The 25043-nt window shown below is 47.2% G+C and overlaps 1 protein-coding gene across 1 annotated transcript in view; it reads left to right on the top strand.

Annotated features, from left to right (window-relative positions):
* Positions 1-25043, top strand: part of TENM4 (teneurin transmembrane protein 4) — a 757305-nt gene that overhangs the window by 160703 nt on the left and 571559 nt on the right. The window contains exon 3 of the mRNA XM_049713625.1: positions 3832-3887. The gene's annotated coding sequence lies outside the window, so the exon portion shown is untranslated. The remainder of the gene's footprint in view (positions 1-3831; positions 3888-25043) is intronic.

The following is a 25043-nucleotide window of genomic DNA, read 5'->3' as shown; positions in this document are numbered from 1 at the left end:
AGTTCTGAGTGGGTGGTGCTGGGAAGAGTCCCCAGCCCTGTCCTCACGGAGCCTGCAGTGTGGTACTCACTAAAGAAACCGTGCCAGACAGTACTTAATTACAGTTGTGAGATGGGCCGCAAAGGAAATCTCCGGTAAGTAGCCAGAGGAGCTCACTTAGTCTGGGGGTTCAGGGCTTCTCTGAGGGGATGGTGTTTAAGCCCAGAGAGAGGCAGGATGAGTCGGGATTAGGCAGCAGAGGGGAGAGCAAACAACTCTCCGGGCAGGGGAACAGCATGTCCAGGGCCTTGAGTTGGGAAGAAGAGGACCTAAAAGGAAGCCAGCCTGCTAAGAGCAGAGACTGGAGGCAGATGGATGCATTGACAAACCAGGCAGTGCAGAAACTGGGTCCTAGAAGCAGCCTCTCAAGGCACAAGGGCACATTATGGACTTTGGATTTGATTTTCAAAAGAATAGAAAGCTGTCAAAGGGTTTTAGGCAGGGGGCATGATTCCATTTGTATTATTATTATTTTTTAATCCCTCTAGCTTCTGGGTGGAGAGAAGTGGAGTAGAGGATGTGGGGAGACCAGTTAGGAGTCCAGATGAGAGATGGTGGTGGCTTGGTGAGAGTGGAGGCACTGGAGAGGAAGAAAAATGAGGCCAAGAAACAGAAGAAGATGTCCAACAGTTGCAGCTTAAAATAACTAGACTCCCTTTACCTAATGGCTAATGGCTAACACTGTTGCGAGCACAAGGAAGTGGCATCCTGGTATGCTGCTGGTAGAAATTGAAAGTGATATGGTCTTGTGTGTGTTGGTGGGGGGGGGAGTGGCAATGATAATTTTTTTTTAAATGTTAAAAAAATATATTTTAAGTACCTAACCAACAGCCACACAAAGATATACGTGCAGGGCTTCCCTGGTGGTGCAGTGGTTGGGAGTCCGCCTGCCTATGCAGCGGATGTGGGTTCGTGCCCCGGTCCGGGAAGATCCCACATGCCGCGGAGCGGCTGGGCCCGTGAGCCATGGCCGCCGAGCCTGCGTGTCCGGAGCCTGTGCTCCGCAACGGGAGAGGCCACAGCAGTGAGAGGCCCGCGTACCGCAAAAAAAAAAAAAAAAAAGATATATGTGCAAAGATATTAGAGTATTTACACCAGTGAAAAATTGCAGACAACCCAAATGTCCATCTGTAGGGAATTAATTACACATCTATGTAACCGTTTAAAAAGTAGATTAATATTAGTGTGTACAGTATGGTCCCATTTTGTAAAGTAACTGGATGTGTATGTATGTGAATGTCTGTATATGTGGGTATGTATACAAAGAGGTTTAGAAGGAAATGTATCTCAAATCACATTGCTAGTGGCAGGTGACTTTTTATTGTGTTTGGGTAAATAGTTCAAAAAAATGATACTTTAAAAGATGAGAAGACAATAACTGCAATGTAACAGAGATTGTAATTAAAGTGTTAGTGCCAGGAAACCCAAGGAAGGGAGTAACTAATTCTCACTCGGTGGGAGCAGGCTTCACGAAAGAGGTGTCATTGGACCGAGATTGAATAATTAGGGATAGGTTTGTTTTCCTGTTTCTGCACAGCTTTGTAGCTCGTATTCAAGAGAAATAGGGAACTCCACAGATAGAAAGACTGATTGATCCGGTTCTGCAGACCTTTCAGTCTGTTTGCTCCCTGGTCATAAAACATTCATGGCAATTAATTTTAAACCAGATGACAGGAAATGGAAGCGTAAAGCTCTAGAAAGACTCAACAACAGCTTTGAAGAGTGTCCAGTATAGTCACTGTGCCGCTGTCTTGCCCCTCACCTGACCCGGTTGGATCTTATACTCATTTGCAGTAGCAATGGCATTCCTAGATATTATGTTATCAGCTCTTTCTATTTACTTGGTTACTATCTTGGATCTTTGAATAAGGAGTCGCTTTCACTTCACATTTCCTAAACTTGTTTTTAGAAATTATGCAGCTGCCTACCAAAGTGCCCTTTGGGGAATTTAAACATGCATTGATAGGTATAGTGACTTTGTGGAAAAACTGGTGACCTAACAGAACGGGATGCCTCTGCCTTGATTTGCAGACAGAACTTAATTGGTGGCCTTATGACATGAAATTGAAAATTTGGGGTCTGAGGAAGGCCAGAGGGGAAACCTAATACACTCACAGAGCACAGGGTCAGAAGTAGGCCAGTGGGGGTCCCAGTCCCAGGTCCTTCAGTTACCAGCTGTGTGACCTCTGGCAACTTTCCTGACACATAATAAGCGTCAGGTGTTCTTGCAGTTTCAGCTTTGAAATAGAACAGACTTAGATTCCAAGGTCTGGCTGCAGCAAAGTGAGGGAACTTAAACCAGCTTTCCCAAGGTAAAGCAGGGGCACTGCTGGGAGGAGGGTAGAAATGGATGAGCATTTTAAATTTCAAATGTCATTTATTTTAATGAGTATTGGAAAAAGTATATGCATAGCACATCAAACCTATGACTTCATAGATATTTTTACAAAAAATGATTGTGATTAAAAATTCCTTTAAATAACAACCATTTTGCAATTATAGAATCTATGTTAATTGAAAGGTGGTCTTCCATTGGGCTATAGAGAAAAGAGGAAGAAATAACGAACTGCAGAAACTTTTTTAAAACTTTTATTGGAGTATAGTTGATTTACCATGTTGTGTTCGTTTCTGCTGTATAGCAAAGTGAATCAGTTATACATATACAAATGACCTTTTCCCATATAGGTCATTACAGATTATTGAGTAGAGTTCCCTGTGCTATACAGTAGGTCCTTATTAGTTATCTATCTTATATACAGTAGTGTGAGAAACATTTTTTAAAAATCCATTAAAATTAGAGTTAAGTAAAATATGTGAATTGATTTGGAAAAATTAGTAAATGGTAATAGCAGAGAGACATTGACGGCGAAAATCGTGAAAGTGGTACCAACGTGACTGCAGTGGACATTGGCTAGATGGCCAAACCTCACTGAGTTACCATTCTCTCGCCCGTAACATCTCCTAAGGTGGTTATGAGGATCATGAGATAATATCCATAGATATTATCAGCTCAATAGCTGTCACATAGTAGGGACTCGAATCTATGTTTCCTTCCTTTTTCCTTAGCCTCACCTTTCGAAGTTGAAAGTGATCTCTGAGATTGGCCAGGCCAGTTTCCTCACTTTCCAGATGAGGTAAGGGAACCCTGATTGGGGAAAGACCAGCTGAGGGCTCCTAAAGTCATGTGATGCTCACTCCACTGGGCTCAGGTGTGCGCAGTGCCAGGCAGAGACTTGACCACAGGCCTGAAAGGTCTTGCGGAAACTGACAAAAGGTGTGGGAATGAAAATGAGTTAATTACACAGGCAACAGTCATGGGGGTGTGGAGGGGGTAGTCATGATCTAAGGGCTACTTTCCAGTGTAGTACATCTTCATAGACCCTACTCTGCAAAGGGGTAAACTCTATGTAGAGAAGGAAAGAAATTGGAAAAATACCCCCAAATGTCAGAAGTGAGTATGTTGATGTAGTAGCGTTTTTCTTTGCTCTGTTTCTCCTGGTAATGAATGATTGCTTGCATTTTGACATCTATGAAAAATAAAGTTGCCAAAATGGAAAGCTGAATTTTCTGTACTGAGAGATGGGTGCCATTGGTGCCCTTCTTGGCATGTAACTATTTTAATTGTCATGCTTCATTTTTGAAGTAATTCTCTTCCAGCCCCTAATCATTAGCAACTTCCCCAGTTACATGGGCTCATAAGCGGTTGGTAGCCAATATTGGGTATAAAACTTATGACGTCTTTTAGTCCAGTGGTCTCAAGGGATTAATTGTGATCTTCTTCTTGTTTTGCAGATGGAAAAACTGAGAATCAGAGAGGGCTAGTGATCTCTCGGACACCTGGTCAGTAGGTAAGTGATAATGCTGGAAGTGAGCCTAAAGTAAGATCTATGTCTAGTCTCTGTGATTCAGTCTCTGAAGCCCCATCTCCCCACTCTTGCTATTTTTCTGATTTGCGCAATTGAAGTCAGGAAATGTGTCGGTCAGAGGCGTTTGGGTATTACTTGCACGTGTGGTTTCTGTTTGTTCCCACTGTTGAGTTGGAATGTTTAACAGGTGGGTTTGTGAAGGCCTCGTAAGCAAACCAGGCCCGTGCTGGGGCTAATGGGATATCACTGCCTTGTCTTCAACAGATCTAAGAGTTTGGTTCATCTAGAACACAGAGCCCTGGACTACGGGTGTCAGGAGATCTGGCTTCCTGTCCCACAGTGAGCTGCTCTGTGACCTTGAACAAACCACTTAACTCAGGGATTCACTCATTTTTCATTCTTTCTTTCAAACTGTTTTTCCCCAGAATGTGTGGTGCTGCCCTCTGTGTCAGGCACTGAGGATAACAAGGTAAACACAACATAAGCTTTGCCCGGGAGGCACTCACAGCCCAATTTATGAGCTCCTGCATTTCCTCATTACTGTCTCATCATGAGAACTTCTAACATCTGCTTTGGAGTTTACAATCTCTAGGGCATTTTGTGATCTTCCCCGAAACTCCGTAAGATGGAAAGAAGTTGTTATTACCATTTTGCAGAGGAGAAAACTATGGCTTAGAGAGTTGGCTCAGGCCCTTGAGTGAGTAAGGGTTAGAGCTGCCCTTGAAACCCTTGAGCTAGATTTACTAGCTCCTAAGCATTTGTTTTTGAGAACAGCACACTGTCCCACTGAAGGTTTGGGCGTTTGAACGGGCGTTTTTGTACCCTGTCCCTTAGCAGTGAGTAAAATGTCGGGCACATCGGCACCCAGAGGAAACCCACACTGGTGCAGGGATACTTTTCTGCAAGGAGTACTTTCCTGTGTCTAACTGATCATTCCAGAAAGCAATGTCTTCTGTGCCTGAGAGTGAAGGCAGCCTTGGGCTCTGGGTAAGCTGATAACCAGAGGAAAACATGCTGCAGGCCCAGGGCCACCTCCTTCAGGTGGCTGCGATTCAGCATATCAGAGGAAGCCCGCCATGGGCCAGAGGGACACAGCCCCCCTCTTCCGCAGTGACCCTACTGAACACGGTTGTTTTCCACCAAAGCTTAACGATCCTGGGTCTGCTTTTGCAGAGTTGCCTGGCCTCAGGCAAGACAGGGAGAATGATGTGGATTAGAGGCTGTGCTGTTTGTTTGTGGGATGACAACTGCTTGAGCAGGAAGCTCCTGGGCTCCCTCAAAGTCTGGAATTTCAAAGGGTGCGTGAATCACCGCAGGGACTGGGCCTGGTTTCTCTGTTTTACTGTGCGTGTGTACGTTGTGAATTGTGGCCATCTTTAATGAAGATGACTAGCATGTGTGTGATATCTGGGATGTGCGGGATTTGTGGGGAATGTGTGTGCCTCGGTGGGGAGTGGGGTTTGTAAGGGATGAGTGTGTGTGTGTGTGTGTGCGCGCGCGCGTGTGTGTGTTTAATCTCTAGGAAGCAATTCTCGTGAAAAAAAGAAAACACTTAACGGGTATAATTTTTCAACAGGACCCAGAAATGGGCTTTTAATAAGCATCATTAAACTCTTTGATTACAAGGGGAGGCCAGCCATTCTTTCATCCTGGCTTAGATCACACAGCTCTCCCTTGCCCTGTTCTTTGGGGTCAGATAAAAACTCCTACTATTCATATTGGTCTCTCCAAAGGCCTTTCTCCCCTTTCTTGCCCTCCCCAGCCCCTGCCCCTACCCCGCGCTTTCTGATCTCTCTGCTTGGACCTCGACACAGACAGGGCTGGTGTCAGGACTGACAGATGATAGCTGCGGGTACGCCTGGAATCTGAGCGTCCTGTGTCTCGCCCTGTCCCAGCAGGAAACTTTAGAGTCTTTGTTTAGGAGGTACTCTGAGCCCAGAGATCCGGGGCTCCTTCCTTTCCCTGAGGGTCACTTACAGCCACTGACACCCAGCAGGGCTGTGTGTGCGTGTGTGCAAACCCTTTCCTGCCTGGCTTGGGTTTCCTCTTGTCTGACACGGGAGGAGGAGAAGCTGTGTTGAAAGACAGGTTTTGCTCTGGACTGAAAGCATTCTGCCAGGTCTCCTAAGGAAGCTGGTTCCCAGAGTTATTATCTTTCCTGAGCTGAGAACGAGGTGCTCCGTGACAGGAAACCAGGTAGGCTTAGCAACAGGCTTATCAGGCTGCACTGCAGGAATGTTCATTTGTGTCAACAGGTCTGGGTTTGTGTAATTTTGTTCTTCTCTGTGCACGGGATCAGTTCTGGGGCTGGTGTGTTCTGATTTGCTCGGCTCCTTCCCAGAGGTGAAGCACTCCGTAGGGTGTGGAGCTCTGCCTGGGTCATCCTTGTTCCCTCCACAGGACCTAGCCCGGGGGTACCGGGCACAGGGCTGAGTGTGCAGTGTCTGTGGTCTACGTAGAAGCCACTGTAGCTCCAGGCTGCAGAGTGGTCCTGAGTGGGGGTATTCCTGCCTTGATTAATATACCAGGCGCTCATTAGAGTCCTAGCTTGGCCTCTTACTGCACCAACTACTCAGTTTCTCTGTGCCTTGGTTGGTGCTGGAGGCGCTGCCCTATTTGGAACGTTCTATCTAGTTCTTGCCAGCAGCTCCTTTGCAGGGACCAGCCTCTGGTCCCTATGGCTCCAGTTGTTGGTTGGCTCAGAACTGGCTCCAAACCGGACAAGCCACTGAACATTAAAGTCCTGCTACACATCCTGGGTGGATGTGCTGCCTTGACCTTGAGGCTTACCCGGGCAGTGCTCCAGGGCTGGAGCAACAGCCATCCAGTGTCAGTTCTCCAAACACCCTTAGTCGTTGCTTTAAGGGACATCTATTTTGTTAAGCACCTACTGTGTGCAAGGCACTGTGATATTAAGTATATTTTTTCTAACTTTATACCCATTTTCCAAATGAGATAAGTAAGTTTCAAAGACGTTAACATACCCAAGAGTACCTGAGTATTCAGTGATAATGCTAGGATTTGAACCCAGGTGTTTGGATTAGAAAGCATATACTCTCGGTTTCTATAAAGCACGTAGCACACAATGGTGAGCAGAAAATGGTTGTCACCTATTCGTGATAGTTCTTTTAAAAGTGATTATTTAATAAAGCACTTACCACATGGCCTCCTAATCGATGGTTCTTCTGTGGTCCTCTCTCACTGGACTGTGAGGTTCTTGAGGGCAGAAACTGGAAGCCCCAGCCCCTGGCAAGGTACAGGGTTTAGAGCAACTGATCAATAAATGTTTGAATGATTAACAAGATTCATAATGCCTCCCTGTACTGATTGCTGACTATGGGCTGGGCAAAGTGCTGAATGCTTTATATGTATATTATTTTGTTTAATTCTTGAAACAACCCTGTGAGATAGATACTATTATTACAATAATATTTATAATAAGGAAAATAGAGGCTTGAAGAGTTTTGAGTCACGTTCCCAGGTTACACAGCTGCTAAGTGGCAAAGCTGGAAATAGGACCCCGGCTGACTGCTTACCTGTGGTGTCTTGCCTTGCCCCTGTGCTCTGGCCTCCCCCAGATGTCCCAGCATCCCTCACACCACAGCTGATGCCCAGGGCTCCTCCAGTGACTTCCTGTGAAGCTGTCACTCAAATCTTAGTGCCTGCCTATCTGGAGCTGTGTGAAGTTTCCATCCAGAAGGGAGAAAGCTGGTGAAGGCTGGGGGGGCCACAGTCACATGTGAAAGACAGTATGAAGAGCTACTAATAAGATGGACGAGACGAGGGTTTCGAGACGAGGGTCTACGAGAGTAGACCTGATTTATAGGACACAAGTGGGGGTGAGGTCAATATATCAAGAGGCACAACCTTTTGAGAACAGTGGTGAAGCATCTCAGGGACGTTCTCTGGGGGCATTTCTTAGGCTTGGCACCTAGCCTGCCGCGGACTTGTTGGTGGGTAAGGTTGGGCGAGGGAAAGGCCTTGGTGCCTTGCTCTCCAGGGAGGGCCTTGCCTACTGGGAACTTCCCACAAGCCCTCGTGGACCAATGACTTATTTCATCATGGGGCGCTTCATCTTACGCAAGCTGAAGAAATGGTACTCCACCTACGTTGCCACAAGATAATTGACCCCTTGTGACTTTGTCTGAAGGGGGGCGGGAGCATGTGCTCTTAGTGAAAGTTAAGGGGCAGGGAGGAGAATTTGAGCTGGGAAAGAGAGGGACTTGGAATTACTCTGGAGGCTGCCCGGGTGGGACGAGGATTCTGACTATTGACTCCCGACAGGGCCAGGGCCCACTTTGCATGAATCCAGGTGTGTGTTCTGTGTCCCGGGGACTCTAGTGAGGTATGCCGGTGCACTCATCTAATGCTACAACAGAACAGCTGCTTTGGGAGACCACACATGAACACTCGGCCAAGAGAAAAGCAAGCAGGATGACAGCATGATGACACATCAGTTACAGCCTTCATGGACGTGTCTTTGGTTGGCTCAGGACTTCACTCCTCGGGAGGCTGGCCCTGTGCACCCCAAAAGCAGTGGTGATACTGGTTCTTGAAGCTGGGCCTCGAGGATATTTCCTTTTGCCCTCATAGCAATGATTTTTAAACCATACCCTGCAGAACCCTGGGGGGTTAGTGAAATCCTCTCTGAGACCTCCGCTGGAGATAGGCAGACAGTTCCCTATTGGCTCCTGGACACCTGCCTTGTTCATCCTCTTCGCCTTGTTTGCTCACTGGGCTTCGTTGTTGCCAAGACTGGTGTTCGGCTGGGATGTACTCCATGGCCGCGCTGTTTGTTTACAGCCAACATGTGCTCTCATTGGCTATTGTGTCTGTTCTGATTGGTTGCCGTCTGTGCCGTATCCGTTGTTAAATATTTTGAATTTCGCTCCCGGTTGCAAGCCTCCCTTTTGTGCAGAGCCAGCTGCATCCCAGTGTAGGCACGTTGTGAACCACAGGCTGCACAGAACCAAAGCAGTTTGGCTGCCTTTGAGAAGTTCTCGCTGTGCTCTCTCATCCATCCTAGGGCCACAGAGTCACCCGAACGTCACCAGCCCACATGGCCATGCGGGGCTCAGGTATTTGCCCACCGCCACCAAAGCAGAAGCCCTGGTTATGTTGCCGAGGCAGACCTGGGAGCTGGGGCTGGTCGCTGGTCTTTTCTGTCCCAGCCCCTGGCATGGCTCTTTAGCAGACAGGTCGCAGGCTTTACTGCCTGCCTGTGGACATGATTCCCAGATTCACTCAGCTGTGCCTTTACGAACAAGCTGCTTTCTCAAATGGGTAGGATGTGCCAGCTTTGCTGGCAGAATTCCTTATGAGCATTTGTTCTTTCCTTCCCCCTTTTCTTCAAAATAAAAGGAAAGGCAGAAGGAATAGCAGAAGAAATGTTAGATAAAAGTGCATGCATTTGAGATTCAGGCAGATCAGGATTTATATCCAGGCTCTGCTCCTCATTAGCTGTTTGACCTTAGGGGAATCATTTAACCTCTCTGTACCTTCTGTTCAAAAGAAATAATAATAACTCTAAAGAGTTGCTGGGTCTATAAAATAATACATACACGTAAGTTGAAGGTGCCATGCCAATGAGAGTCATTAACATATATTGTCCCTCTTTCTGGTGACATTTTCAATCTATAACGATTCCAAAAAGTGAGTCAGTGGCAAATGCTATCTCTTCCAGGGCTAGAGCCTGGGAGGAGAGACTGAAAAATGAGAGGAAAAGAGCCAACCCATCATTTTTAGTTTAGAGAGCCTCCAAGCCTAAAGCAGAACCTCTAGCACAGGCAAGAGAGGAAAGAATGGAGAACTTATCTTTGAGTTTCCTTGCAAACAAGGGGAAAAGGGAAAGCTGATAGATTACATGTTCTCATTGGCTAACACTGAGTCTTTGTTGAGGGGTAAGTAAGCACAGATGATAAGCTATTAGCTAGACATAGGGAGGTATGGCTTGTGCAGGAATGGCAGATACATGATGTATTAGGTTGGGTTCCTGGGACCAGACTCTGGGACAGAGATTTGTGTGCTGAAAGTTTACGGGGTTTGCCCTCGGGATCAGCACCTGTCCGGGAGTAAGGGAAGTAAGATTAGATCGAGGGAGGAGTTGAGCGGCATTGCGATCACAACGGAGGCATCAACCGATCCCACGGGGAGCTCTGGAGCTGGGATGGTCCTTCAGTTCCCTGCATTGAGTCAAGGGAAGTTGACCTTACTGCCCTCGGCAGCAACAGCTGGGTACTGCCCCTGGGTAAGGCAGCTCCCCTGGGCTGAGGACCATTCCTGGAGAGGGACTCCACTGAGAGCTGTCAGCAACCAGCAGCAACAGTCCCCACAGCTGGGGCACTGAGTGCCTCAGTCCCAAAGGGCTCCTCTGGGCAGCACATCACAGCATCCACTACCCATGGCATGCAGGCTGCCCTTCTTTCCGTACATCCTACTGCACACGTCACTAACTGAAACAGCTCTCTTTACCACTGAGTTCAGATGCGGTCTCAGAATTTTTTTCAAAAACAATGCTAGATAAACATTATCAACCAGCTGGGATTGGCACATGAGAAGGAACCCATTGGCTCCCTTTGGCCTCTCCATCTGTAGGAGACGTTCATTGATGGTGTAACAATAAGCCTTCAGCGTTATGATTTATGTTTCAACATTGGACAGTTGGAAAACCTTAGACAAGTTCCCTGACATGCCTAGTGGAAAATGTGATTTTTAAAATATATTTCATTATTCCCTTTGACCACATTCCATTTATTTGAATTGTGGCTTGTTTTTCTTTTCCGCTACTAAATGCAGTTTTCCCCATGATTCATTTCCTTTTCTTCTCCCTCTCTTTTTAAATTTTTTAAAAAATTAATTTACTTTTTACTACGTATTCTCTTGTCATATCATCCATTCTTATTTCAACCATCGGCCACTTCAGATGTCCCTTCTTCACCCAGTTCACATTACTGGTCACCTGCTAGATCTGTCCATATGACTCACCTCTCTAGCCCCCAGAATAGCAATAAACGGCACCCGTGGTTAGCCCATGAGGAAACAGATGCTTAGAGAGGTTAAGATGCTTTTTGAAGATGAGACATCTTGCAAATGACTGGGGTGGGCTTTATCTTAGGTCTGTTAGCTCCCAAAGTCTGTGTCCTTTTTTCTCTACCTTTGAGATATTTGTTGAGGTGATGACTCTAGGTTCTCCTTTTTGAGTCTTGCCTGGCTGAGAACTCTACAAACTTCAGTTGCTAATCCCATTGGTCATTATGAACCATTGCAGAGTGTTGGGGCCACCCCACACCGCTGGGTGGGTTGGAGACCCTTCTGCTTTCCCTGAACAGGGTATGGCTACTTATAGAGTGCTGGGCACAGCCTGGCCCCTGGGCGCATCAGCTGGGGGTATTCAGTTTTTATTGAATTCCGGAGATGCTCCTGTGGTGGGGAGCCTTTGGGATCAGACTCGCTGTCATGATTGATGGGATGGGGCTGACACTGAAGCCAACAAGTGACTTGTTTTAACTCTTGATAAATGAGACTTCAGTTGGTCCAGCTGGCCAGCTGCCGAAAGCCTGGCAGCATCACTGAGGGACCCACCTGGGTCTCTGAGCCGAGCGCCTATGCTGTGATCTGTAATCCTCCTTTAAGGAAGATGCATTTGGTAAAGGAAGGTCTTTTGCTTTTAGCCGAGGGCTGATTCCATCAAAACCAAAGGTAAATTAGGTTGTTGTTAAAGAACACTTATAGAGGCTCCTATTCTGTGACAGATACTTTTATTCTGAAGCTAAGCACTTAGAGATACAAAAATAAAACCAGTGTCCCACTCCTCACGCTTAAAGCGTGAGCTGGTGTTTTTTACTGTTGTGTAGATGGAAGACAAGGGCTCGACCACCTCCTGATGCTGTGAGGCTTCTGAGCTCTTACAGCCAGTTCCTTGATTCAGCCCTCTGCCCTTCAGACCATGACTTCTTTGCACAGGGAGGACTTTAGGATCCTCAGGGTGAGTGGAAAGAGAGTCTGATTTGAGTCCTCACTCCTCTCTCTGATAACAGATTTTCTGTGTGACCTTGGACAGGGCACTTGACCTCTCTGGTCCTCAGTGTTACCTCAGAGTCGATATAGAAAGTGGCCACTGTAATGCCTCAAGTGCCTGCTGTTGGGAAAAGCACCTTGTATAATGCCTCGTACACAGTAGGCACTCTATAAATGATACCCATGTTTTCCTTCCCCACCCCCACTTCCTTTCTTAGCGAGATCAGTGAAGAATTTACTAGACATTGATGACCTATAGAGCAGGGATTTCCTCAAGGAGTGTTTTCAGTCTTCATTGGGTGATCCGGGGCTGAATGGGTTCTCCGGTCTCCATCCAGTATGCTTTCTCACTGGACTCCAAGGGAGGAGGTTACATCCTCAATACCTCCTACCAGCCCTGATTTTCAGAGGACTCCTCTGCATTTTCTGATTCTTCACGACCACCCCAATATTCCTTCCTAGTGGGATGTGGCCAAGATTGCTCAGAAGAAGAGGTGGCTATGGCAAAGGGAAGGGGTCCTGCACCGTGAGCTGGCATTGTGAGAACAGGACACTCTTTTGCCCTCTCTAAGACTTAAGTCTTCTCATTTATAACATAGGGTAATAATACTTTCCTTGTGGGCATTGTCTGAGGATTGCATGTGATAACACACGTGAGAACAGGCTTTGAACAAAGCTGTACTTTGTGATTACAGATGCTGGCTGTCTTCTGTGAGTTTCCACCTCTTGGTCTGGCCCCTTCACCAATAGCTCCCAGCAGAAGTTCCCAAATGTTTCGGGACTGTGCAGAAAACTGTCCAACCAGCTGTTTGTGGAAATCTGTACTATGACCCTTCCCTAAGAACTTGTTTTAGTTATTTATGTCTGTCTACTTCTCTAAACGCCAAGATATTTAAGGACAAGGTCCAATCTTAATTTATCTGTATCTCCAGGATATAACAGAGGTGTCATAATTGTTTGAAGAAATAAACGAAGATGAAAGATAATGAAAACTATGGGTATCTGCTATATATCTGCTCTGGGGATATAAGGTCTCATGTAATCCTACAGGCCTAGGAGGCTGATATTATCCCACTCTCGAGCAAAGGGAAATTGAGGCCCAGAGAGGTGAAGCCACTTACTCAAGAGTCAGTAACCAGCAGAGTAGGGACACCAGCTTCAGAGCCCTGGACTCCAAACTAGTTCTTACCTCCTCTACTAGGTTTCCTCTCTCTATTTTTTTAGCCATTCTCCTGGATTTGAAATATCTCATTGTGGCTTTGATTCAGGTTTCCCTAAAGACTGATGATGTTCAGCATCTCTACATGTGCTTTTTGGCCATTTTTATATCTTTTTTTGGAGAAATGTCTATTCAAGTCCTTTGCCCATTTCTTAATTGGGTTATTTTTCTCTTTACTGTTGCATTGTGAGTTCTTTATGTATTCCAGATACAAGTCACTTATCCAACATATGATTTGCAAATATTTTCTCCCATGCTCTGAGTTGTCTTATCACTTTCTTCATAATGTTCTTTGAAGCACAGAAGTTTTAAATTTTGATGAAATTTGTCTGTTTTTTCTTTTGTCACTTGTGCTTTGAGTATCACATCTAAGAAACCTTTGCTTAATCCCAAGCCATGAAGACCTACTCCCATATTTTCTTCTAAGAGTGTTATAGTTTTAGTTCTTACGTGTAAGTCTATGATCCACTTTGAGTTAAGCTTTGTATCTTGTGTGAGGTACAGGACCAACTTCATTCTTTTGCCTGTGTATATCCTGTTGTCCTAGCCCCATTTGTTAAAGAGACTATTATTTCCCCAGTGAAGGTTGATTTATGGACTCTCAATTCTATTTGATTAATCTCTCTATCTATCCTGATGCCAATATCACACTGCTTTGATTACTGTAGCTTCAGAGTAAGTTTCGAAATTGGAAAGTGTGGGTCCTCCAACGTTGTTCTTTTTCAAGATTACTTTGGGTATTCTGTGTTTCTTGCATTTTTATGTGAATTTTAGGATCTACTTACCAATTTCTTAAAAAAATATATCCACCTGGGATTTCCACCAGAAAAGGAGAGATATCCCACGTTTATGGAATGTCTCTCCTTTTCTGCGGTGTTTTATAATGTTCAATATTATCAGACATATAACATGTAAAGAAGTCTTGCATTTGTAAAGAAGCCTGTCCTTTAAAAAAAAGTATTCCTAAATATTGTATTCTTTTTGATGTCGTTGCAGATAGAATTGCTTTCTAGACATCATTTTTTGGTTGTTCACTGCTGGTATATAGAAAACAAATGATTTTTGTACATTGAACTTATATCCTGCAAACTTTCTGAACTTGTTTATTAGTTCTAATAGTTTTTGTGCATTTATTAGGATTTTCTATATAAAAGATTTGTCATCTCTGAGTAGAGATAGTTTTATTTCTTCCCTTACCTAAACTGGATTCCTTTTTTTACTTTCTCTTGACTAATTTCCCTGATTCGAACCTCCAGTACAATGTTGAATAGAAGTGGTGAGAGCAGACACCTTGTCTTGTTTCTAATCTTAGGGGGAATGTTTTCAGCCTTTCACCATTAAGTATGATATTAGCTGTGAGTTCTTCAAAGATGATCTTTGTTCGGCTGAAGAGTCCTTGTATTCATTGTTTATTGAGTATTTTTGTCATAAAGCGGTGCTGGATTTTGTCAATGCTTTTCTGTGTCTACTGACAGGATCGTGAGATTTTTCTCCTTTATTCTCTTAATGTGGTGTATTATGTTGATTGGTTTTGTATGTTAAACCAACTTTGCATTCCTAGGAAAACCCCACTTGATTATGGTGTATAATCCTTTTCATATTTGTTGGATTCAGTTCAGTATTATTTTGTCGAGGAGCTTTGTGTGTATAATCAAAGGGGATCGTGATCTGTAGGTTTTTATGCCTTGAGATATATTTGACTGATTTTGGTGTCAGGGTAATGCTGCCCTCATAAAATGAGTTGGAAAGCATTCCTCCTCCTGTTTTTTTGCAAGAGTTCATGAAGGATTTATGTTCATCTTGCCTCTTTTTTTGAGAACTTTAAAGAGTTGTAATGAGGACAAAGCTTATGACAGCTCACAGTTATGCCTTATCATGTGCCTGTGCTGGGTGAGTCTATGACCACAGAAACGTGACATTAGATTAAAGCCTGAACATTTCCCTATGAGTAGGACAGTAGTCTCCTACCATTACGCCACAAGACATTCAGTACTTGGAAACTGGGGTGGACAGACAGACATGGTTCCTTCCTCTTTTTTTTTTAAATTTTTTACTGTTTTAAACATTTCTGCACAAATGCCTGGATGAATATTCTGTTGAAGCAAAACCTTCTCCTCCAAAACAGACAACAGGTTGGCCTCTTGACCACATGCTGAACAAGACCAATGCTTACATCATTATCTCCCCTGAAACCTGTCATTGTCCTCCTAGAAAATCAAAATATCCATACATATTAATAGCTCAGCATCCATGTTAACAAAAGAGTTGAGTGTTTGTTTTTCGTTACTTTTTAACATGTGAAAATGAGGAAAGACTATTCCTGACTGAAATTGCTTGGAACAAGAAACCAGAGTCTGAGCTTTCACTACATTACAGGACAGATCACGATGATGTTCAGTCCCTGAGCTTTTCTAAAGGAAAGACGCTTTGAGTGGTGGTCATTCACTCATGCCTTCAGTCACTTCATTAATTCACTCAGCAATTCCATATTGAGCTCCTTTTCTATGGCAGGCCCTGTACTGCAGTGTCGGGTCACACAGATGGGAATGCATTTCAGTCCCAAGGGAGAAGCCAGTCTGGTGGGGAAGATCAGACTCTAAGCCAACAGTCACTACCAAGCATGATCATGGCCATAACACAGGCATAAAAGGAGGTCCCAGGAATGTAGCGGGAGGAGATATCAAGGAGAGACAGTGTCAGAGGAGATATGGTCCACTGGGAAACTTGAAGCATGCATAGGAATTGGCCTGATGGAGGCCCAGGCAGAACCAGGAGGTCACTGAGAACAGTCTGTCTCCACATTCAGTCATTCACAGGGGCTTAAAGGAACAGCGCTGAAAGATGACGAGGAGAGACCCCAGGAGGCAAATCCTAAATCCAAAAAGCTTGTGTGCTTTTTGAAGAAGTCTGCACTTTATCCTGGGGTGGTAAATGTTTTAATGACTCGTGACCTTTCCTGGACAGCAGCCCAAGGGTACCAGAGAGGCGGAACCAAAACCATATCTGATAGAAAAAGTCAGGTCTAGACCTTGGAGAATTGTCCTTGAGTAGAATGCAGGTCTCCTACGGCCTTTCATCCAGCATACCCCATCTCCTGGACCTTGTCTTCCCTTCCATCGCCCTAGAAGAGCCATCCCAGCTCACTAGGAGGTCAGACTCAAAAATATAGAATTCTGGAGTGGATAGCACTGAATCCTATCATGCTCGTTGGTAAAATGGGGACATTGATGCCTCCTTCCTAGGGTTGTCCTGCTAACAAAATGAAATAAGGGTTCTCTAAACATCTTCAGAAATCTCCACTACAAGTTAGACGAAAGATGTGTCACGTCCGTTATGGAAGTAAGACCATCAGTGTTGGGAGCTGCATAGACCTGGATTCAAATTCCAATGCAGCCCCGGCTGCCTGACCCTGGACAAATTATCTTCACTCTCTGAGCCTCAGTTTCCTTGTCGGTGAAATAGAAATGATCATAATACCTCCCTTTGGGGTTGCGATGAGAAGGAAGTGTTACGGTCCCTGTGACATCCCCAGGCACATCAAAGGTGCTGAAGAATTGCCTTTTGAATCTGAATGTGAACAGGGAGCTCTGCTTTTCCTGGAGGCTCCTGGAGGGTTGGACACACATCTGCTTCATTGCTCTGTGTTTAGAGCCTAACATATAACGATGATCAGCATATAAAGAGATTCCAGTGTTTTTGCAGTTGAATTTACTTCCTCCTCTCAATCCAGGTTTCTATCCAGTTGAAAAAAGAATTGACTGTGACCTTTTGGAAATACAAATAAATCAATAAAGAAAAGAGATTTTATTTATTTTTTAATAAATTTATTTATTTTATTTATTGATTTTTGGCTGCGTTGGGTCTTCGTTGCTGTGTGCGGGGTTTCTCTGGGCTTCTCATTGCGGTGGCTTCTCTTGTTGCAGAGCACGGGCTGTAGGCATGCGGGCCTCAGTAGTCGTGGCTCACGGGCTCTAGAGCGCAGGCTCAGTAGTTGTGGCGCACGGGCTTAGTTGCTCCGCGGCATGTGGGATCTTCGCGGACCAGGGCTCGAACCCGTGTCCCCTGCATTGGCAGGCAGATTCTTAACCACTGCGGCACCAGGGAAGCCTGAAAAAAGATATTAAATCATCTCATTTTATACGTTTATTTTGCTGAGTGGGCTAAGCAGGTATTGGTCAACTGGGGGCTTCCTTAAGGGAACAGGAAGAGCTCACAGCTCCTGCTTCCACGGACCTGGTGTGGCTGCCCCAGTTTCTCCAGCCAAAAGGCAGAGCAGTATCTCTTGCACACTGAGGAGTTAGGAAGTTTAACCTGGGAGAAATATGTCCTTAATGATGTTTTATACCCAGGGGCCTCTGGAGAAGAGAGCTTCAGGAAGATTAAGTGGGACAGGAGGCTGCAGGAGCTACCCGCCAAGGGGCAAGGGTGTGGAGCAATGGGAATTACACCCTCGAATGTGCCCCAGGGGAGGGCGCTTGTGATTACAGCAGCCCTAGAAGCAGACTTAGTACAATCTGTGTCCCAGACTTGTTCCATCTCCAGTCTGGTCCCCATTCTTGGCTTTCCCTGCTTCTTCTGTTCCCCTCCTCTCCCAGATGAGGAGAGGACTTGCTACAGGACTCAATAAAGCCCAGAATCAGGCCCGGGAGCGATGGTACCCACTTCCCTGAGTCCCCACCAGTGTCGCTTACCGAGTGCCAGGCTTTGGGCTGAGTGAGACAGGGCTCCCCCCCCCTCCCAGAGTTGCTCTCTGCGTGGGGAATAGCCACAAAGGGATGAAGGAAGGTCTTCAGGAGCTCTTTGGAGGTGCAGTGAATCTGCGTAGAGGGAGAGCAAGGGGCGGGGAGGAAGGGTGAAAGCTGCAGAAGAGCCGGGGATGGTCCATGTGCATCGTGAAGGATGAGAGTTTATCAGGCAGAGGAGGAAGTGGAGGGTATTCCTGGCAGAGGTAAAGTTTGCACAGAGGCTCCGAGACCTGATGGACCTGGAGTCCTGGAGAAATGGGAAGAAGTTCAATGAAACAGGAACAGTGAGTGAAGGGCAGACGTGGTGGAGGTGGGAGGGATGCCATGAGAGGACAGGTTCTGCCTCGTTAGGAAGTGTCCTGTAGGCTGGGCTGTAATGAATGTGGACTTGATACTCTGGGGAGTGGGGAGGCAAGGTAGAGAGACCAAGTGAGTTTGGCCTGAAATAGCCCTGAATGAATGCATCAAGTAATCATCTATGACAGCGGTCCCCAACCTTTTTGGCACCAGGGACCGGTTTCGTGGAAGACAGTTTTTCCACAGCAGGCGGGGGAGGATGGTGCAGGCGGTAATGCGAGCGATGGGGAGAACCGCGGCAGATGAAGCTTCGCTCCCTCACTTGCCGCTCACCTCCTGCTGTGCGGCCCGCTTCCTAACGGGCCGCGGACCCCTGATTTATGAAGCACTACCAGGTGCCGCTGCCTTGCTGAGCTCTGGGGATCCAAGAGTACAGAAGCAGGCTTGCCTCTGAGCAGGCTTACTCTCCATCTCCCTGACTGCCTGCCACTCTCTCTTTAACACCATCTTATCCTATCCCCTGTCCTTCTTATACGATGTTAAGCCCCCGAAAGTCTGTGTTATTCATCTTCTGCCTGGAGCACTTGCTCCAAGATCTTCTGGGCAGAGGTGATGAGAAAACAGCTTTGAAAATGAACCTACTGACACTTTGCGGGGGGCTGGGGATGGGTGCCTCCCGAGCTGGTGCCTAGAGGGGAGTCCTTAAGGTGGCAGACTTCAGTCTGGAGGGACTACCCCCCCCCCCCGGCCCCAGTAACAAAGTCTGCGGACACTTGGAGGGCTGAGCCACAGTTGTATGCCTGTGTGTCCGGGGACTCTGCAGGTGGAGACGCGTGTGCACATGTCTGCTGTGCGGACATGTGCGTCTGGGCCCTGTAGGTACTTGTTGGATACATCTGTGTTCCTGGACCCTGTGCACTTGTCTGGGTCTGCGCATGTTGGCATGTCTGTGCAATTTCCCTTCAGGCTCTGTCTGTTTCTGTGAGGATGAAGAACCCCTGTCTCACCTTGGAAACAATCCCGTTGTTTGTGATTTCCTGATGGTGACAGTGTCACCGCACCCGCCTGTCACTTGTGCACAAGCACACACATACCCGGCAGTGCTCCGGAGCTGCTTGCTCTGGGAATTCCTGAGAGACTGCCACGGGCCCCCTTAGTGGCTCACTAATGGGCTCGCTTCCTTCCTCGGAGAAATGGTCCAGGAAACGTTTCTGGAAATTAAATTTCAGTATTGGTTTAACTTCGGTAAAATACAACAAAGATGAAGTAGCGAGGATTTGGGAACTTCCTCTGTCTCTGCTTGGTGGGAAATCTCCTCCAGCGTCTGGCGTCTGGGAAGAGAATCCTTCCATGAGGTTCTAGGGACTCAATAAAACCCAAAATGTGTGTGTCCTTAATGATGTTCTATACCCAGGGGCCTCTGGAGAAGAGAGCTTCGGGAAGATTAAGTGGGACAGGAGGTCCTGCTTTTGGTCCTGAGCCTTTCATCAAAATGCTGACAGTGAGGCCAGGTGCCCTAAAGGGTGCATTTCCGCAGGTGCCAGAGAGTAACCCAGCAGTCATGAGTCAATTTGTCCAGCCAGCCTCATTTTCCCACTGGAGACAGGCACTTACAACTTTGTTTCTAGACTCAGCCATCTTCATAGACTCCTTTCTTGGCGAATGGCATTGCCTTCCTCTCAGGCATCACCAGCTCCTAAATCTCCATGCTTTCAATCCTCCCTGGAACAGGATGAGAAAAGAAACAATTGACTGAAATCAATACCTACTGTTCCCCCACGTGTTACCGGTCGCTCACAAGCTCCCTCCAATCTGCTTTCCCCTTTTCTCTTCTCTGAGTGTATTTGAGAAACGGAGAGGACCTCATTTGTATTAAAGCTGCCTGAGGCAGCATTCGCTTTTCTCATTTTCTTTTACTTCATAGAGAGGCACTGCAGGACAGCTGAGCTGCAGTCTTGTAGGAAGGCAGCTTCCGGGGCCCCCTGGTCAATAACACGTTCAGTGGGCCCTCGGCCCCCACCTCATGCCCCCACCCCGTGCTCTTTTCAGGCTACATTTCTGAGCTGGGATGGTGATAACTGACTATCAATATAAAGAAGACCCTCCTCCCTGCCAAGAAATGCAACACGGACTCCAAGAGCCAGGGCTTAAATTGACTTTGGAGTTCCTTTACCTGCACCCCTCTTTTCCAGATGGGAAACCGAGGTTCAGAGAGGCTTAAGCAGTTACTCCAAGTTGGCCTGATGGAGGCAGGCCCAGAGTTCAAGTACCCGGACTCCAGAGTTGCTGCTTTACTTCTCTGACCCTGACTGCAGACCATACAGAGGGAGCAAAGCACACCATTCTCAGAAGATTTTCAGCCAGCGTTGAAGCAGCTAGTCCTGACAGCAGGATCAAAAGCCGAGGCTCTGTCGTCCCCAAACCTGGGTTCACATCTCATCTTTCCATTGACCCGCTGTTAGTCATAGGCCAGGTCCCGTCATTCGAGCCTCAGTGCCCTCATCTGTACAACAGGGACAAGGGTTCTGCCTCCTCTCATAGCCCTTGGGAAGATTCGAGGAAACCCCCTATTTGCAATCCTTCTAGTATCCCTGGCTCAGAGTAAAGTATCAACCATTGTTAGTGCCCCCTCCATCTGGAAGGTGACAAATTCAATTAACCAGAACCGCCCCCCCACCCCCGCTTCCCGAGCCTCCCCCTTCACAGACTCATAAATCTTGTGTTGGAACGGAGCTCCATAAATCAACCGGCGCAGCCCCCGGTTCGCAGAGCTCTCGCTGCGTGTGGCTCAGTGTGGTCCCCAGTCTTCTGCTGGCTCAGCCTACCTTACGGTAAGCAGAAGAATTCCCACCAGTGCAGCCAAAAAAAAGGGAATAATATTATCAGTGGCTTCCACAAACGTGCTAATATTAGCTGGGCAGAAGGACAGGCAATGTACCTATATTTAGAATCTGTGTCTTCAGCCCTTTCCTGAAGCAGCAGAAGTTGAGGGGAGAAGGGGAGGAGTGTGTGCAGCCAGTCGACCCCCAGGGGCAGGCAGAACAGCTGGGCTGGTTCTCCTTTCCTCTCTCCTCGGCAAGTAGAGGAGCAGGAAAGAAGGCCGGCGGGGAGGGAGGGCGACTGCAGAGGGTGCCCCACAGAGCAGCAAGGAGTATGATAGTGACAGAGGCCTTGGGGTTCCCACCGGGATCCCAGAGCGATTGGAACGGGGTGGGGAGGTGGCCCAGATGTGCAGCGTCTGTAACCGTCTAGTCTGATGGTGTCCAGAGAGGGATTCTCCTGGCCTGGTCCTCCTAGAGATGCCTGCAGTCAGGGCCCATGTGTTCCAGGGCACTGGGCCTGGGCCAGGAGAGAGCTGCAGAGACTGCGGACTCTGATACATCCCTTTGCATGTCCTCTCACAGAATGTCTGCCCTCCCTTTCTTTGCCTCATAAACTCACCTCAGGGCCTTGCTCCAGTCTTTCCCCTGTAAACGCTTCCTGCTCCCCGGAAACCCTGCTGGCCCTTGCAGCACTTCTGTGAGAATGAGGAAAAGATGCCCTTCCTCCAGGCAGACACAGCCCTGAACCAGGGCACACAGCTGGGCGGGCAGAGTGGGAGCCAGGTATCAGGTCTCATTCACTCCAGAGTGGGTGCCCCTTGTGCAGGGAACAAGCTGACCAACCGTGCGTGGCAGCCCTGACGCTCCTCCTACACACGGGTACCATGTCTCCACATGTGCTGTGCACAGCCCTTCTGTCCTGTCTTACCACAGTGTGCTGTGACCAAATGAAGGCCACAGCAGGAGACTTGAGCCTTAGCAGGTGAATAAAATGGCCAATGGCCTGAGGTCCAGACTAGCTGGATGATCTCCAGCAAGGAGCTTCCTTACATGGGGTCTCAGTTTTCTCATCCTTCAAATGAGGCAGGTGAACTAGATGATCTCTAGGGCCTCTTTCAGGTTTATAGTCTATGTGTCTCCCCATTTTTAGGTGGCATAGTGAAGGTATAATCAGAAAAGCATGTGTGCTCTACCCTTCCCCCAAATAAAACCCACACGATCCAGAGAAATAGATTATTATATATTTATTATTATTATTATTATTATTGTAGATTTATTCACAGTCTGGCTTTCCCGTCATTCGCTCCCCTCTGCTGGAGTCTTAGGCTGGACCAGAAGGCCTGTCTGTGCAGGATGCTGAGGATTACCTGTCACCCAGGGAGAACCAGCCTCAAATCTTATTTTCCCTCAGGCTGTCTCTGCAGCTGTGGTGCTGGGATGGGCCTGGGGCTGGAAGTTTCACCCAATAAGCCTTGGGAAACTTTGTAAGTCTGCAGCCCTTTCCGTGCAGGTTTTCTAGTATCACATCCCCATCTTGAAATGATTACCAGATTGCATTTTCTATCTTCCTTTCTCCATCTTGGAGAGATGAGAAGGAATCAGGGAAGGCTTGGGGGAAGGAGGCAGCCCATCAGGAGAAGTAGAAAGCCCAGGTTGTGGGTGCCTGCCTGGCAGAGCTGTGTTTCTCTCAGTTGGTTTGCTCGTTTGTAAGCCACGGGGCAGCAGTGTCCTCCCCACCTGCAGAGGACAAAGCAGAGAGCTGGCCTGGGCACAGACACGCATGTGTCACACACACACACACCCCTTACCCATATCCAGCAGCTTGAGACTTCTTTGGGCGTTGTTTGTTCCGGCAAATAGAGTGTAACTTGGAAATTTTTAGAATCAGAGAATGTCAAGTCTGAAAGCAATACATGAGATTATTCAGTCTGGCGGATTCCCAACTTTTATTGGCCACAAAAACCTCTCTTCAAAGGAAATTTTATAGGGTCCCACAGTGTATAAAATAGAGAAAGCAGGATAGGGTAGGGGAGGAAGGGGATGGGAGGCCTCAGGACACTCATGAGTACAGTGTGAAAGACACTGAGCTCTCCCAGCTCCTGAAGGAAATTGAGGCCCAGAGAGAAGTACCCTGGCCAAGGTGTCCAAGTGAATGGCAGAACCTAGAGTGCTCCCAAGCCAAACCACGAGGAAGGTCAGGTCACAGCTGAACTACGATGAAAATACCGCTTTCCTCTGTGATCCGAAGCCAGCCATCTTTCTACTCCATCAGGCTGCACTCCTACGTGGCTAGGCTTTTCCCCCCCTAATTTATAGGAGAATCATTGAAGGCCACAGCCGGAAGTGCCCGCTCGGTGGTTTCTCTGTTCTACCAGTGCTGGGGTTTCAGCAGAGGAGGGGAGGGGAGGGGTCTGATGGGTAGCCTGTTGAGTCCTCCTCCACGTGGCCAGACTAGCTCCTCTTACCTGCTTTCCAAAGATGTATTCTAGAAAAATCATGACGGGGATGGAGGGAGCTACTTTAAACAAAGAGAAGGCCTGAGACATTCTCATGAAGTCTAAACTTCCGTAGATGAAGAAATCAGGGACCTGGTTTATTTGACACCATGGAAAGAGGCTTAACTTTCAAAGGCAAGAGAATTAAAGATGCAAACCCCCTGTATCTTCAATCTGCAGGAACAGCGTTTGACATCCATCTCAGCCTCAGTGAGCCTGGGAGAGCAAAAGGCTGATGCCTCCTGCGAAAGACCCTCACAGGGATTTAAGAGCAAATCCGGTCCCCCATGGCTAGCGTGAAGCTTCTGCTTTTTTGTTTTTTGTCCCCCGCCCCTGCTACCAACTAGGTGTTTGCATTTGACGTGTAAATTTCAAGCACTGATGACTTCAGGTGACCCCCGCGACACACACACACACACATACACACTAGGGCCTCCCTTCTGACAGCACCCCCAATTTTCCACCCCTAGCCATCCCAGCCCCTTGGACCCTTCACCTTTCTCCCCACCCACAAATGGGTGCTCTGGAGGAAGGTTGAGGCTTGCTGAGGCCGTGGAGGGGGAAGCCAGTGTTCTTTCTTCCCTTCCACTGGCTGTGGAGTGAGCAGAGCTGTGCAAACCCCTCTCTCTGCCAGCCTGCAGCCCCTGGAGAGCGAGGCTCCGCTCCTTTCACAGATCTTTGCAGCGGTCTCCTTAACCTGTAGTTTGCAAGGTTTGTTCCTGGCATTAAATCTAGTAAGCTCACGCCTGGCAGTTTGATCCTGAGCTTGTTTGAGGAGGTTAGGCCTTTACGGGGCATTAACAGGATGCTGCTGACAAGGCTTGGGGAGCCTGCCTCAGCCTCAGGAGCCCAGGGCTTTCCTACTGGCTGGGCCGGCTGGAGATAGCGGGGCTCTGCTGACACAGGCCCAGGCTACAGTATGCTAGCTGGGCAACTTACCCTCTCTGAGCCGCCATTTCTTCCTTTTAAAAATGAGGAGTATACCCAAGAAGATTGTTTTGAGGAGTAAATAAAACAATAGTGGGCACTCAGTTAGAAGTCATTCCTCACCTTCCAGTGAAGCCCTAGTCTCATGACTCCATGTAACTTGACACAAATCAGAGCTTATTAGCATCTTCTCCCTAAGAGTTCTGCCGGGGTACTCTCCAGGGGAAGAGGGGAGCTCTTACCATATGTCCTCAATTAAAGACACATGCAATTTAACATTTTAACATCTCTGAAATCGAGATGCGTGTTACACGTCATAGGCATGTCAGAGTTTAATTGGTACTGTTGTTGAAGTTTTTTGCTCTTTTCTCAGTGGCTAATAAAGTAACTGTGTGTCTTATGACTGGAGCAATTGTCATTGATGTCATCTTCAATGAGATGCAATTGGGTGTTAGGTACTTACCATGTGCCCGGTGCTATTCTCAACCACTTTACATCAGTTGCTTAATCTGTGCAACAACCATGCAAGGCAGAGATTGATCGCCTCACTTTACAGATGGAGAAACTGTGGTTCCAAGAGGTAAAGGGACTCGGCCAGGGCACAAATTTATTAAGTT

The sequence above is a fragment of the Orcinus orca genome, chromosome 8, assembly GCF_937001465.1.
Source record: "Orcinus orca chromosome 8, mOrcOrc1.1, whole genome shotgun sequence".
Classification (NCBI taxonomy): domain Eukaryota; kingdom Metazoa; phylum Chordata; class Mammalia; order Artiodactyla; family Delphinidae; genus Orcinus; species Orcinus orca.
Note: the sequence above shows the minus strand (reverse complement) of the source record. Positions and strands in the feature narration are given on the sequence as shown.